Below are 15,102 nucleotides of genomic sequence, written 5' to 3'. Positions count from 1 at the left end.
TCTTTATCACCTGAATCAGAGGTTTGGACCTGAGATGAGCAAACCAGCTAGCGTGTGTTGCAGGAAGTTCACACAAAGTTTAGGATGTAGCTGTCCTAGTGAAGGCAGTCTAAAGCTCTATGAAGCATAAAGTTTGATCAATCATGTCAGTTCCTCCCTTGTTCAAGACAGGCTCAGTAATACTGGCCTTCCACAACTCAGGGATAAAGGGAATGAAGTAGGGGATGGCTACATGAAAAGGGTCAGTGTTTTCTCTGGGGTGTCCATGGAGGATCTGTTAAGCCATCTGTTGAACTAGCTGGTAGAATTCAGTTGTTTTAGGGTCCAACAGATAAGGCATCTGAAGTGTGATGGCCAAAATACAAAAGATGACTATTATTATAAAAGGTCATATCAAGGAATCAGGAATTTTCATTTATTTATTTATTTATTTTTGTGGGACCCTCACCGGTGGCCGGGGAACAAACCATTGCTGCAGAGGCTGCGGGTAGCCTCGCAGCCCAGCATTCAACCGCTGCACCACCAGGGGAGGCCCAAGGAATCAGGAATTAAATTCCAAGAGGTTAGTGGATGAAAATCTTTTGATTATGCAACACTGTTCATTAAGTTTTTGATGTTCTGGGTGATATCAACAGGTTTTGTTACCTGTCTTTTCAGGGTACACATTGCCTGAGTGTTTCACCAGGACATTTGCCTTTGAAGAAATCTACCTATGAAGCAGTGTAATGCGGTGAAGAATTCTTTAAGGTATATATAAAGTTGGTTGGACTTTTAGGATATATTCGAGCTTAAGGTAGATACCAAAAATATTTTTTTTATCCTCAGTAGGAGAGTCAAGTAAATCTATACCAAACAAGACATAATTTGCGTATCCATCAGTTACGTGCAGTTTACAGAGAGATAAAAAATGGCTGAAAGACAATGAATAGAACAGTCATCTGATAACCCAGGATTTGCTATAGTTTCCTATTGAAACATAAATTTTAAATCGAATTTTGTCCAGTTTAATTGACACATAGCACTGTATAAGTTTAAGAGTACAGTAAACTGACTTACATATATTGTGAAGTGATTGCCATATTAAGCTTCATTAACACCCATTATCTCATATAAATCCCAAAAGAAAGAAAAGAAAAAGGGGTCCCACCCCCAGGTCCCACCTCTGGTAGCCACAAATCTGATCTTTTCTATGAGTTTATTAGATTCCACAGATAAGTAAGACCATATAACATTTACCCAAATGGCAGGACTTTAAAAATATACTTTGCTGCATGTTTTCACAAGGAATCTCAGATTGGATTTCTAAAGCCTCTTGAGAGTAGGAAGCCAAACCAAGAATTTGACATCAGATTTTACTGGCCGGACGTGTATATTTGGGTGAATCTCTTTAGATGAGGCCACCAAAATAACCTAAGATTCCTTGATTTTAGAGGAACTGAGTTTTCCTTCTTCATTTGTAAGGCCACAAACCTTGTAAACAAGGTACCAGGTGAGTTTTCCCAAGAGGGCTTTGTAAGCATTTGCTCCATAAAGTCAACATTAGCTCCTTAAAAGTATCCAGGTGTATCTCATTAAATAAACACCTTTTTCAAATACAACATTCCAGACAAAGCCTTTGGAAACTGGAAACCAGTGTTCCAATTACCTTCTGTTAACAAGGAGAATGGACTCATTGAATATATGCAGATAACTGTATTGCCATGAAAACAAGAATCATAGTTCTTCCTGAATTATAGACGAGTCCAGCATTCTATTTATTTTTACAAAAGCATAGTCTATTATGCTTAAGACACAAGAAAAAGGGGGTTCCTTACATCCAGGAAATAAAACATTAAAGTAGCAGCAATATTCCTAATCATCAGTTCATTCAATCTGGATTCCTTTTATGTCTTTTTCTTGCTTAATTGCTTCAGCTGGGACTTCTAGGACTATGTTGAGTAAAAGTGGTGATAGTGGGCATCCCTGTGTTGTTCCTGATCTTAGCGGAAATGCATTTAGCTTTTCACCTTTGAGTGACCTATTCGCTGTGGATTTGTCCTATTCAGCTTTTATAATATTTACGTAGATTCCGTGTGTTCCCATTTTTTGAAGGGTTTTATCATAAATGGATGTTTGATCTTGTCGAATGCTTTTTTTTTTTGGCATGTGATTCTTGTCTTCCTTTTTTATATAACTCCTTATATAGTTAAATTTTTAACAGTTCACCTTGCATATTTCGCCTAGGGAAGGCAAAGCATCTCAATTTCACAATACTTCCCATGTCACTCAAAACATATCAGGTAAACCTAATTATTTCTACCAGCTCTCTTTTCACAGGGTGAAAGAACAAATCCTTTGTGATTTTCCAGTGGCCAAAGATAACATTTAAGATTCGATTGGAGGAAGGTAAAATGTCATGAGTTGTCAGGAGATTTGAACACTTAATTAAATGGGCGATAGGTCAGGAAAAAATAAGGCTTGGCTATCTATTTAATCCAAGTGGCAATGAAAGATATTCAAAGAAAATGTAGGAAGTGATATGATTTGTAAGAAAATCCCACATCTTTTAAAAGTGAGAATTCTTTGTGTTTTTTTTTTTTTAAATAATCAAGGGCATGATAAAATCAACATCATACACAGGAAATTATTCTAATAAGACATAGCTCATTTGCCTTCAAAGTGGATTACTCAGAAGATAAGGAAAAACTGTGTGAAACCTGTTATTAAAAAGAAACCAATAATCTAGAAAATTGCGTTATTTTAACAAAAAAACAAATTGTAGTTTTGTATTGGTGAAATATTGAGTACTCAAGGTGTAGGGTAAGGGAAAATGTCAGGCTTTTCTGCCCTCCCGCCATCAGGATAGATGAGGGAACCCTGTGATCCTGAATGCATGCCTGATGGCAGGCACCTGAAGTGGGTCCACCTGCGCTAAGACTGTGCTTTTTTTTTTTTAATAATAAATTTTATTTTTATATTCCCCATACAATTGTAAGACTGTGCTTTTAAGGGCAGCGTCACGGGGACGCCAGTAGAAGCCATGAGAAGCCAAGAAGCCGAGAAAGAAGTAGCAGAAGCAGAGAGAGAAGCAGAGAATGCCAGAGAGCTCAGATAGATTGAAGATTTGCGGGGGGCTGGGAGGACTGCCCAGCACCCCTGCCTGCCACGTACCCACTGAACCCCAATAAAAACCTGCAAAACCACTGAGGACTCTGACTCCTCCTTTACCCGGTCTGCTGGATCAGAAAACCTGCACCGTGCCCGTGCCCATTCCTGCCCTTTACACAAGGTTTTTTTTTTTTTTTTTTTTTTTTTAGCCTTCAAAATAAATGTATCAGTCCTAACTATCTTGTACCACAACAAAATTCTCTGTCCATGAACCTTTTACACCTTTGTATATCCATTTAGCTTTGGTCTTATACTCTTTTTCTTTTTATGTTTTTTTTTTTATTTATTTGTTTTGTTTGTTGGTTTTTGTTTATACAAGCACTGGGTACAGTCAGAAGCGCGGGAGGGTGAGAGAATTCACCAGAGCCAGAGCGGGGAGCAGAGCAGGCAGAAGGACTGAAGGACACTGCTGAGGGGAGCAGCGGGCGGCAGGAGAGGTCTGCGCGCCATGTGGGACCCTCCTCTGGTGGCCGGGGAGCAGCCGGGGATTGAACCGGCGCCGCCGAGGCCACAGGCAGCTTTGCAACCCAGCACTCAACCGCTGCACCACCGGGGAGGCCCTCTTATACTCTTTCTTTCTCATTCTGGAGCAAGCAGTTCTTTTACTTCAGGACAAAACTATTCTCTTTTCCTTAATAAAAATGTATTCTGCTTAATCTTGCATACAATATATCAGTTACAACTTTTAACCATTGGTAACTCTCATACAGAGAAAACTTGCATGTGGATAATTGTGAACTGCATGACATACACTAGCATTTTATAGCAGACTAGCAAAGCTCACTGATACATCTCCAGCTTTTTATGGTTACACAAAACATAGAGTACTATATCCTTATAGTACAGTTTCTCAACTTGGCAAAAATGTTCATTAACAAACCCACATATATGTAAGCTTAAAATTATGCCTACCAATTAGTACTTCAGTATTTTATCTCATTTATAATGATGTAGGTACATAATGAATATTTATTATCAAAATTTAGCATGAGTCAAAGTTTTCAATTACCTAATGACAGAAACTATCTTTTTTTAAAAAAGCTTTATTGAGATATAATTTATCTACCATGTGATTCACATCACTAAGTGTACAATTCAATGATTTTTGATATATGTTATCTATAATTGCAAAAATTTATCTGTAACATAATATTTCCCTTTCAGTCATTTTAAGTGTATATTTCAGTTGCATTGAGGATATTCAGAATATTTGCAACCATCACCACTATCCGTTTCCATAACTTTTTAATAATCTCAGATAAAAATTCTGTCCATTAAACAATAGTCCTCCATTCCCTTCTCCCCCCAAATTCTAATAATCTCTATCATGTATTATTATGTTATACTATGTGCAATATAGAATTTTATGCCTCTATTATATTATGAATTTATCTATTACCTCATATAAGTGAAATCATACAATATATGTCCTTCTGTTTATTTCATTTAGTGTAGTGTTTTCAAGGTTCATTTATTTTGTAACATGTATCAGAACTTTATTTTTATAACTAAGTAATATTCCATTGTATGCATATACCATATTTTATTTATCTATTCTTCTATTTATGGATATTTGGGCTGTTTCCACCTTTTAACAATTGTGAATAATACTGCAAAGAATATTGGTATTAAAGTATCTGAGTACCTACTGCCAATTCTTTTGGGTCTATAATTTGGAGAGAATTTACTGAGTCATCTGTTAATTCTATATGTAGTTTTCTGAGGTACCACCAAACTATTTTCCATAGTGGCTTGCTTCTAATTTCTAGTTTTTTGAGAGTTCTTATCATGAGAGGGTATCAGGTTTTGTCAAATACCTTTTCAGTGTTGTATGAGGACTGTGTATTTCCCCCTCTTGGTTCTATTAGTGTGAAGTGTTATATTGAACCACCTTTCCATTCCAGAGTTATATCCTACTTGATCATGGTGTATTATATATGGTGTATAATCCTTTTAATGCGCTGCTATATTTGGTTTACTAGTGTTTTGTCGGGGAATTTTTTTTTTAAGATTTATTTATGTATGTATACAAGAGCTGGGGTACAGGCCAGAGATGCGGGGGGTGAGAGGATTCCCCAGAGACAGAGTGGGCAACAGAACAGGCAGAATGACTGAAATATACTGCTGAAGGGAGCAGAGGGCGAGTCAGGAGAGGTCTGCCTTGCCATATGGGTTTCTCCCTGGCTGGCCGGGGATCGAACTCGTGCTGCAGAGGCTGCGGATTGCTTCATAGTGCGGTGCTTAACCCCTTGCGCCACCAGGGAGGCCCTGTTGGGGATATTTTTTTATAGTACAGTATTGTTTTCTATAGTCATTATACTGTGCATTAGAACTCTGGGGCTTATTTACTACTTGTTCCAAGTTTGTACCCTTAAACAACATCTATCTTATTAACCTACTCCTCAATTCCAGGTAACTACCTTTTCACTATGTTTTAAGAGTTTGAGTTTGTGAGATTCCATAAGAAAGTGATATCATGCAGCACTTGTCTTTTTTTCTTTGACTTATCTCCCTCAGCATATGTGCTCATTTCCATCCATGTTGTCAGAAATAACAGGATATCCTCATTTATCATGGCTGAATAATATTTCATTGTGTAATATACTACATCTTTTTTATCTATTCATTGATTGATGGGCTTTTGGGTTTTCTTGGCTAGTATGAATAATGCATATATACACTCCCATGTTTGTTGAGGATTTTTTAATCTCTATTCAAAACGGGTATTAGTCTGCAATTTTCTTTTCCTGTGATGCTTTTGTCCAACCTTGGCATCAAGGTCATGCTGGCCTCAGAGAATGAGTTTGAAAGGGTTCCCTCTTTTATTTATTGAAAGGTTTTGAGGTGTATTGGTGTTAATTCTTTAAAATTTTTTGTTGAAGAGTGAAGCCATCTGGTCCTAAACTTCTTTATTGGGAGATTTTTGATCACTGATTAAGTCTCTTTGCCTGTTAATTCTGTTAATATTTAACATTTTCTCTTGAATAATTTTGGGTAATTTATGTGGTTTTTGAGATTTGTCCATTTTAATAGGTTAATTTAAAGGCAAACAATTTTTCAGACTGTTTTCTTATAATTCATTTTCCCCTCAAAAGTCATTAGTGATATCCCCACTTTTATTTATGATTTTAGTTATATTCATCCTTTCTCCTTTTTCTTTGTTGGTCTAGTTAGAGGAGTGTCAATTTTGCTGATCTTTTTATAGAACTAACTTTTGACTTTATTGATTCTATTATTTTTATATTCTCTATTTCATTTTTTCCCCACATCTTCCTTCTCCTAGTCTTGGTTTCAGTTTTCTCTTCTGTTTCTAGTTCCTCTAGGTATAGAAATAGGCTGTTAATATGAATTTTTTCTTCCATTTAAAAATTATTAGGCCTTATTTTTAGAGCAGATTTAGGTTTACAGGTAAATTGAGCAGAAAGTACAGAGTGTTCCAAATACACCTTTTCCACCCACCGCCCGCATACAGTTTCCCCTATTATTAACATGTTAGGTTAGTAGTGTTGTACAGTTATTACCATTGATGAGTCAGTATTGATATTGATACATTAACTAAAGTTCATAATTAACATTAGGTTTAGGTTTCACTATTAGTGTTGTATGTTTTATGGAGTTACACAAATGTATTGATGACATGCAACTACCATCATAGTACCACTTACAATAGCTTCACTGCTTAAAATCTGTCCTGCACTAATTTTTACCTCTCTCCCTTACCCCCAACCCCTGACACCATGGATCTTTTTGTCTCCATATTTTTGCTTTTTAAGGATATTATAGTTAGTATTATATAGTATGGGCCTTCTTTCACTCAGTAATATGTATTTCAGGTTTCTCCATGTATTTTTTTCGGACTTGAGAGCTAATTTATTTTTATCACAGAATAACATTTCATTGTATTGGATGTACCATAGTTTGTTTATCCATTCACATGTTAAAGGACATTTTGATAGCTTTTAGGTTGTAGCAGTTGTGAATACAGCTGCATTTTGGATGGATAGATGGATGGATGGATGGATGGATGAATGGATGGATGGATGGTTGCCAATAGGTCCTTGTGTTCCATAGCAGAGGTGCAAGTTAGTGTTCATAAGTGCCCCCTAAACCCAGTGCATGGGCTACTTGATTGCTAAAGGATATGCAAGATACCAGTATAAGCGAAGGAGAGTCTGAAAGTACCCTGTAAGGCCCATGTGCTGTCAGTCTTGTGTCCAGAGGATCCCCAAGGACAGAGATGGTGGGAATAGACAATGTCCATTTGCCACTGAATTGTGCTGGTAAGAGTGTGCAGTTCCTCAGTACACAGGTGGGCTGGGGGCTGTGTACCTATGGAACCCTAGGACTGGCTGGTGGTCAGGTCACTAAAGATACCAATGAAAGGGAAGGACAGTGATAAAAAGTTCAGGTTCTGTAGCACAAAGATTGATTGATAGAAGGGCCCTTCATTTCCCAGTGAGAGACCCGGGTGCTGTTGTAGGCAGGCTGGTGGGCTTATAACATTCAGTTCCTTCACACACAGGCAGACTGGGGACAAGAAGGATCTCCAGATCTGTAGCAATTTGGTTTCCATAGCAATCAGGCAGCTAGGCTGATGGCTGAAGAACCTAAGTTTCCTGATGCTAGGACATATGTGATCCAGAGGAAATACAGAACCCTACTGTTGCATTGGGCAACACTGCACTGATACAGAAAGAGGAGTTGTAGAGCAGGCTACATAATGCAGGATGCTGCTGAAGAACAAGATCCTGGCCTTTTTATTGATAGAAGAATTATGCAGCATCAGTTGTGAGAGGAAGGAGGAAAAAAAGGAAAAGGGGAAGAAAGTAACTAGAAAATGTGGTGACATCTATATTATCAGGGATGGTGAGTCTGCTCTTCAGGCACTTTTCATCTGCTTGATGACTCGGTATTGTCATTGAGATCAAGCCCTAGTTCCCCAGCCATGGTTTCAATCTTATCAACAAGGCATTCCACTGATCAGCTTCTGGGGTCCGTTGTTATACATCGGTCCCCCAGGTGTTCTGGGTTATACCTCCTGATGCATAGCCTTCCCAGCATGATCTAGCTTTGTGCTCTTGATTGATTTGAAAGGCACCTTGCCTTTCATGGTTGGGCTCCTGTACCTAACAGGCCGTTCTGACATTGCTTAGGATTTAGAACTGTAGATAACAAAATGGTGGCTGAACAGGTCGCTTAGGATTAGCAGACCCACACCCTACATGTGAGGAGGTCGTCTGGCTGGGACGTTCTCGTGAGCACTAGCACAGTGCAGGCACAGTGGCTGAACAGGCCCCAAGGCAGCAGCCGCCTGTGTGTGCACATGTTTATAGGGCCAGCATTCTACAGCAAGGAAGTTCGCTACTGCCCAGACAGCCCCGAGGACGCCATTGCTGGGCAGTGCAGTCTAATTGCTAACAGAGCATTCAGGGCATCAGAGCAGGGGAAGACTGTGCCCAGATGTGTCCCCAGGCTACCAGTGGCCTGCCGGGAACATGTTTGTCAGAGCCACAAGCCCAGGGACTAAAGGATGGTATGGACAGAGACTGAAAGGGTTCTCCCTAGCAGGCTGGACTTCTGATAAAATATAAACACTCAGTTTCAAAGCACAGAGCCAGAGTTGAAGGTAAAAGGACCCTCACAACCCTGTCAGGCAGCCTGGTGCGAGTCCTTGTGGCTGGTAATCCCTGGGGCACCAGTGCTACAGACAGACTAATGCTGAATAGACTCAACTTGCTTCCAACTTGTGGGAAGCTAGAATGGTTCCCACTTATAAGCCCAGTCTCAGCCACTGTACAGTAAGTGAAAAATCATCAGCTTTTCTGCCCTCCCACCATTAGCATTAATGATGATCCCTGCGGTCCTGGTTCTACATGCATGCCTGATGGCGGACACCTGGAGTAGGGTTTGGGCATACATAGGTGGGCACACGTGGGCTGAGAAAAGGACACCAGCAGAACGAGAAGAACGAGAGCATAACCAGCAGAGAAGCAGAGACCACAAGAGAATGCCAGAGAGCCCAGAAAGAGTGAAGAATCTCTGGCGTCTGGGAGGCCTGCCAGCCTCCCGGTCATGTTGTAAAAAGCTCAATAAAAGCCTGAAAAGCCACCAAGGGCTTCAGGACTTTCGTTCACCCATCCGCTCGGATCATAGAGATCCTGCACTGTGCCTTCCTGGCACTACAGTCATATATTCCACAGCAAGAACTCTCAGTTCCACTTAGATATAGAACCCTGGCACCTTGGCTAAAAGTGCTACCTGCACAGCAATGTCAGGGAAGATGGTGTCTGAAAGTATTTCCCCAATGCACCAGTAAGGTGTCAGGCATGTCCACTACACAGTAGAGCCCAGGGCTGTGAGAAAAGGCTTGCTGGATCCTGGGTGAAAGGCTACCTTTTCTGTTGGTAGAAGCCCATGGTCCTGTAGTTCAGGACTCTCTTGAGGGCCTGAGGAATCTCTGGGACCTTAAGGAGGAAACAAGTTGATGGCAGGGAGGTTTCCCTGGGGCACCGACTGGTGGACTGTGATGAAAGAGACTCTAAAATTTCATCCCTGTAGCGGCAGGATCTCTATGACCCGAACAGATGGGTGAAGGAGGAGTCCTGGAGCCCTCAGTGACTTTTTCAGGCTTTTATTGAGTTTACCAGGTTCGTGGCAGGCAGAGGTGCCTGGGGGGCCCGCAGGCTTCCCAGCCCCCAGCAAGTCTTCACTCTTTCTGGGCTCTCTGGCATTCTTTCGTGGCCTCTGCTTCCTTCTGCTGGTTCTCTTCTGTGATGCTGCCCTTATAAGCCCTGTCTCAGTCCAGGTGAGCCCACCTACGTATGCCCACACCCTACTCCAGATGCCCGCCATCAAGCATGCATTCAGGGCCATAGGGATTCATCATCAATGCTGATGGCAGGAGAGCAGAAAAGCCTGAAAATCCTTTACCCTACAATCCTTTTGTGTCCTTTGGGTAGATCCCTGTACCCCTATGTTTATTGCAGCCCTATTTATAATAAATAAAACCTGGAAACAACCCAAATGCCCCAAAGTAGATGACTGGATCAAGAAGATGTGGTATATATACACAATGGAATATTATTCAGCAATCAAAAAAGATAAACTCATGCCATTCGCAGTAACAGGGATGGAGCTAGAAGGAATTATGCTCAGTGAAATAAGCCAGAAGGAAAAAGAAAAATATCGGATAGTTTCACTTATAGCAGGAATATAGGGGAACCAAATAAGACATCAGTGTAAAAAAAAATCAATACAAAACACAAAAACAAACAATTATATACCAGAGACATCCTGCAGGGGAGGGGGAAGAGCACAGGGGACTGTAGTGATGGTACATGGGTGAATATTGTTTAAAAATGAACAATGATGTAAAATATATATAAATAAATAAAATTTAAAAAGTAACATTTCCTCCCTCTTCCCCTGCAGTGGTTAGTGCCAGGATCAAAGTATGTTCCTTTCCACTAAAAACAGGCTATGTGGTTGCAAAGGCACCTGAGACTTATTAGTGTGCACTTAGGGTGGGGGCAGGCAGGGATCACAAGACCCTAGCTGATGGGCAGAGTTGTGGCCAGAAGCTTCCCTTTCATCACCAAAATGGAGGTGCAGTGATGAAAAGGATCCCCTTGCACCAGTGTTCTAGGTAGATGGTTGCAAATAGGATATAAATTCCACAGCACTGAAGCAGGCGACTGCTCAGAAAGGCTCTCCTGGTGGCCATAAAGTACTCAGAAGGCACTAGGGCAGGTGTCTGGAAGGCTCCCTGAGTGCCAGTGCCCTGAGCTACACAGGTGTGAAAGAATTCCAGGGTTCTTAGTGGTTGGAATGAACCCGATGGGCCAGAATGTACTCCACAATTCTAGTCAGGGTCTACATTGGTGGTAGGAAGGTTCTTCAGGGTACTCACCAGGGGCAAGGGGAAAATTGGGCGAAGAATGGCAGCTGAAATGGCTGATTACTGGGCCAAAAGGAAGCATGAACAGTTTGACAAATTAATGGCAACAAATAAATAAAGAAAGAAAGAAAGAAAGAAAGCCAAGGTTCCCAGAACAGTCAGAAATACTTAGGGCCAAAAGAGCCTTTGTCATTTTTTTTAAACATTTATTTATTTATACAAGCACTGGGTACAGTCAGAAGTGTGGGAGGGTGAGAGGATTCACCAGAGCCAGAGCAGGGAACAGAACAGGCAGACTGACTGACGAAGTACACTGCTGAGGGGAGCAGCGGGCGCAGCAGGAGAGGTCTGTGAGCCATGTGGGACCCTCGCCGGCTGCCGGGGTTCGAACAGGTGCTGCAGAAGCTGCGGGCAGCTTCGCAGCCCAGCGCTCAACTGCTGCGCCACCAGGGGAGGCCCGAGCCTTTGTGACTTTGTGATATGGTAGCATGATGGCCAAAGGCGGCTTCAAAATCCCTGCAAGCTGAAGTTTAGTTCCCTATAGGATCATACCTATTTTCCACACCAAGGGATCTGGCCAGGGCCTTTGGCACTACAGTGCATGTTAAGTTGAGACGGGGTCGGGAAGTTTTAGAGTCAAGCTGTCTCACGGGTAAGGGTGTCTCCAGACTGAAAGGCCAGTTGTCAGGCTAGCAAGGGTTGCCCGGATCTCCACCACTATAGGACTCTCTGGGGACTTAGAGGACCCAGGAACCCTAGCGAGCAGACTGGTTCTGGTAGGACGGTTCGTGGCATCCGCACATGGGAGACAGTGGCCTAGAGGGTCATGAGTCCTGCAATTTGTGCTCAGGCTGAAGATTAAAGGAGTCACGCTTCCTCTGCTGAATGCCAATGTCGTGAGCAACAGTGTTCTCCTTTCTGTCGCAGACGGGTAATCGTCGGAGCTCTCGCCTCCTCGTGGGTTGGGTTCACACTTGGCAGGCAGTGGCCCGCGGAAGATTTCCCTGTGCGCATGTGCGATGCCTTTAAAAGGCCCTAAAGGGCTCGGGCATCCCCGCCTGGAGGGCAATTGACAGGACGTCCTTATATTCCACAACGAGGGAACTGGCTACCCCGCAGCACAGTCTGGTCTCAGAAAGGGCTTGCTAGGGCACAGAAAGTGTCCAAAAGTCTTCCCGGATAAGCAGGTACGTTTCTGGAAGTCTGGGATTCTAACAGGGTGAAATGGGCCAAGGCATTAAGTGCCCATCCTGCCGATGGCTTAGTAGGTGTGGTTTTTTATGGCACCCGCAGTGTGGAAAGGCTCTTTGAGACACTCGTATGCAAGTGGGATGGTTGCCAATAGGACCCTCGGTTCCTTTGCCAGTCGGAGGACTGGCATATTGAAAGTTCCTTGGGTTACCAGTTCTTGGACAGGGCTTTGAGTCAGTATTTGGAAATTGTAAGATGGTTGAAAGCACCCCCTGGTTCTCAGTGTGATCTGAATGATACTGCAAGTGCCTTGCTTCCTGCACTGGGATTTTTTTTGGCCTGTGGACTGGGTTCACCTGTGAGCGCGTGGGGGTGGGAAGGCTCCCTGAGTTCCAGAATTCAAAGCAGCTGACTCTCATGTGCTCTTTGCTGCTACAACTCGTATCTAGTGTTTTTCCAAAGAGCAATGTATCCACCACAATTCTAAATTCTACCAAGCTGCCTTTTACACAAACAAATCCCCGAAAGCACGTGACTTGGAAATTTATCATCCCTGTACTGTTCCAGAGATCTCTTACTGAATAAGCAAAATGCATTTGTGGAATTTGTAGCCAAAAAAAAAAGCTGGTGAAAATTTCATCCATGTAAATTCATGTATGTCTAAATATTTTTTATTTATGCTATTATAAAAGACAATATGCAGATTACAAAAGCTATTTTATGTTTGCATAATTATAATGCTAATAGATTTACAGCTCCCAGTCAATATGTTCATGAAAAGAATAGGGAAACACACTAGCCTTAGTTGTTTCTGCTTTGGGGATAGGGTGCAGACATAAATTTTTGCTAGTTGAAATGATTCTTTTATTTAAAAAAAAATTATTGCCCTTATGATGGAGAAATATAAGACAATGGCTAGATAAATTGAACTGAATTTATCACTGAATTGCATGTGATATGTATGATATGTATGAGTGTTGTGTGAGATACAAGTATATCTTATGCATAAAGTATATGTATACTTGCATAGATATATATTTACATATGGATATGCCAGAACATTCACCTTGGCAGGGATTAGAGCCAGAAGATAAAAATTTAACTATATTTCTAACCATTTGGAAATCTGAGTTATATACATTAACCTTATATTTTATAAAACAATAAAGGAAAGTTTAGCATTGCTGGTACCAGATCTATGGTGAGTTTGGCTTTCCAAGTCCTAGCAGAGTTTGAAGTGGGAGGAACAAGGGGTGTAGTGGGGGAAGTACAGGAATGATGGAATCAGGAAAATGTCAGGGAGCGTTATTTGAAAGGAGAGCCGTAAAACTTAAGGTATTTCAATACAAATTGGGAGGAAAAAATAATTGCCAGGGGTTCCTATCACAAAAAATTGAGAAACATAAGTTTGAATAATATTTTTATTTATAAAGATCCCAAGTCAAAGTAAACAGAGACTGTTTACTTTAGAAAACACTGGAAGAGAGAGAAGGAAAATAAAGTATACAGAAAAAAGATATGTTTTGGCTTTTTTGATATGTCAACTTGATTAGGCTATATAGTCCCCAGCTATTAAAACACAGTTTTGCTGTGAAGGGGTTTTGCATATATAATTAAAGCCTTTAATTGCCTTTCAATTAAGTTGGACCTGACTTAGTTGGAAGGCTTGAAAGCACAGCTGAGGCTTCCTTGAGAGGGAGAAGAAATTCCACCTGTGCAGAGTATTTTCCAAACAACACCATGAACTTTCACCTTATAATCTTTCCTCCTTGACTGTGGGCACAGCTTTTACCCGTGACCAAGGGTGCTAACTCATGATTGTCTGTTTCAGACTCCCTTCCCTATAGATGCTGAAGTATTTTAGACAGTCACCACAGTTATGTAAGCCACTTTCTTATAATTAAGAGGGAGAGGGGCCTTCCTGGTGATGCAGCGGGTTGAGCACAGTGCTGTGAAGCTGTCCGCAGCCTCTGCAACACGGGTTCGATTCCTGGCCTGCCAGGGAGATTCTCACATGCGTGGCAGGCCTCTCCTGCCTTGCCCGCTGCTCCCTTCAGCAGTGCTTTCACTCCATCTGCCTGTTCTGTTCCCGGCTCTGTCTCTGGTGAATCCTGTCACCCTCCTGCGCCTCTGGTCTGTACACAAGCTATTGTATAAATAAAAAAATAATCTTTAAAAAAATAAGATGGAGAGAGGGAGATGATGATGATAAATACTTGTATAAATAGGTAGGTAGGTAGATAGGTAGGTAGATGTCTTGGTATCTTACTAGTTCATTTATCTGGCTGAATTGACTGACACATTGTGACAACAATGAAAAAGCCTAGAAATATCTCAAATGAAGAAGACTGAAACTGATAATTTTTTAGCTAAGCAATTAAAAAATAAAGAATTGTATAATTGAGAGATAAATCCAAGAAATAGTAATTTGATAAATCAGTTTAAGCAAAATTAGATATGAAAAAGGGAAAAGTAAGATACTTGTGAAAGAATTAAAGGAAACTTTTATGCAATTGTAGGTTAATACATTTTCTAGTGTTATGTAAAATCCTGAAATTGACTTAAGTATGGTTAGAAAGCCACAATAAACCAATTAGGTATGGATGATTTAAAGATAGTCCCAGAACTTGTCTCAAAACCTGGTTTGCTATTTTAGATACTTCACTCAATTCATTGGCAATAGACTGATTATATGCAATTAATTACAAATCATAAAATATATAGAACCATCTTAAAGATATTTATATAAAGTTAGAAATAAATCAACACAACAGAATATTGTTTCTTTATATTCATATAAATTATATATGAAATATTCACCAATATACTCCAGAATCACTTTAAAAGACTTTTCAAGACAACTACAA

This window comes from Talpa occidentalis, unplaced genomic scaffold, assembly GCF_014898055.3.
Source record: "Talpa occidentalis isolate TD23 unplaced genomic scaffold, MPIMG_talOcc4v2.1 talOcc4.15, whole genome shotgun sequence".
NCBI lineage: Eukaryota > Metazoa > Chordata > Mammalia > Eulipotyphla > Talpidae > Talpa > Talpa occidentalis.
This window is presented reverse-complemented; position numbering follows the sequence as displayed.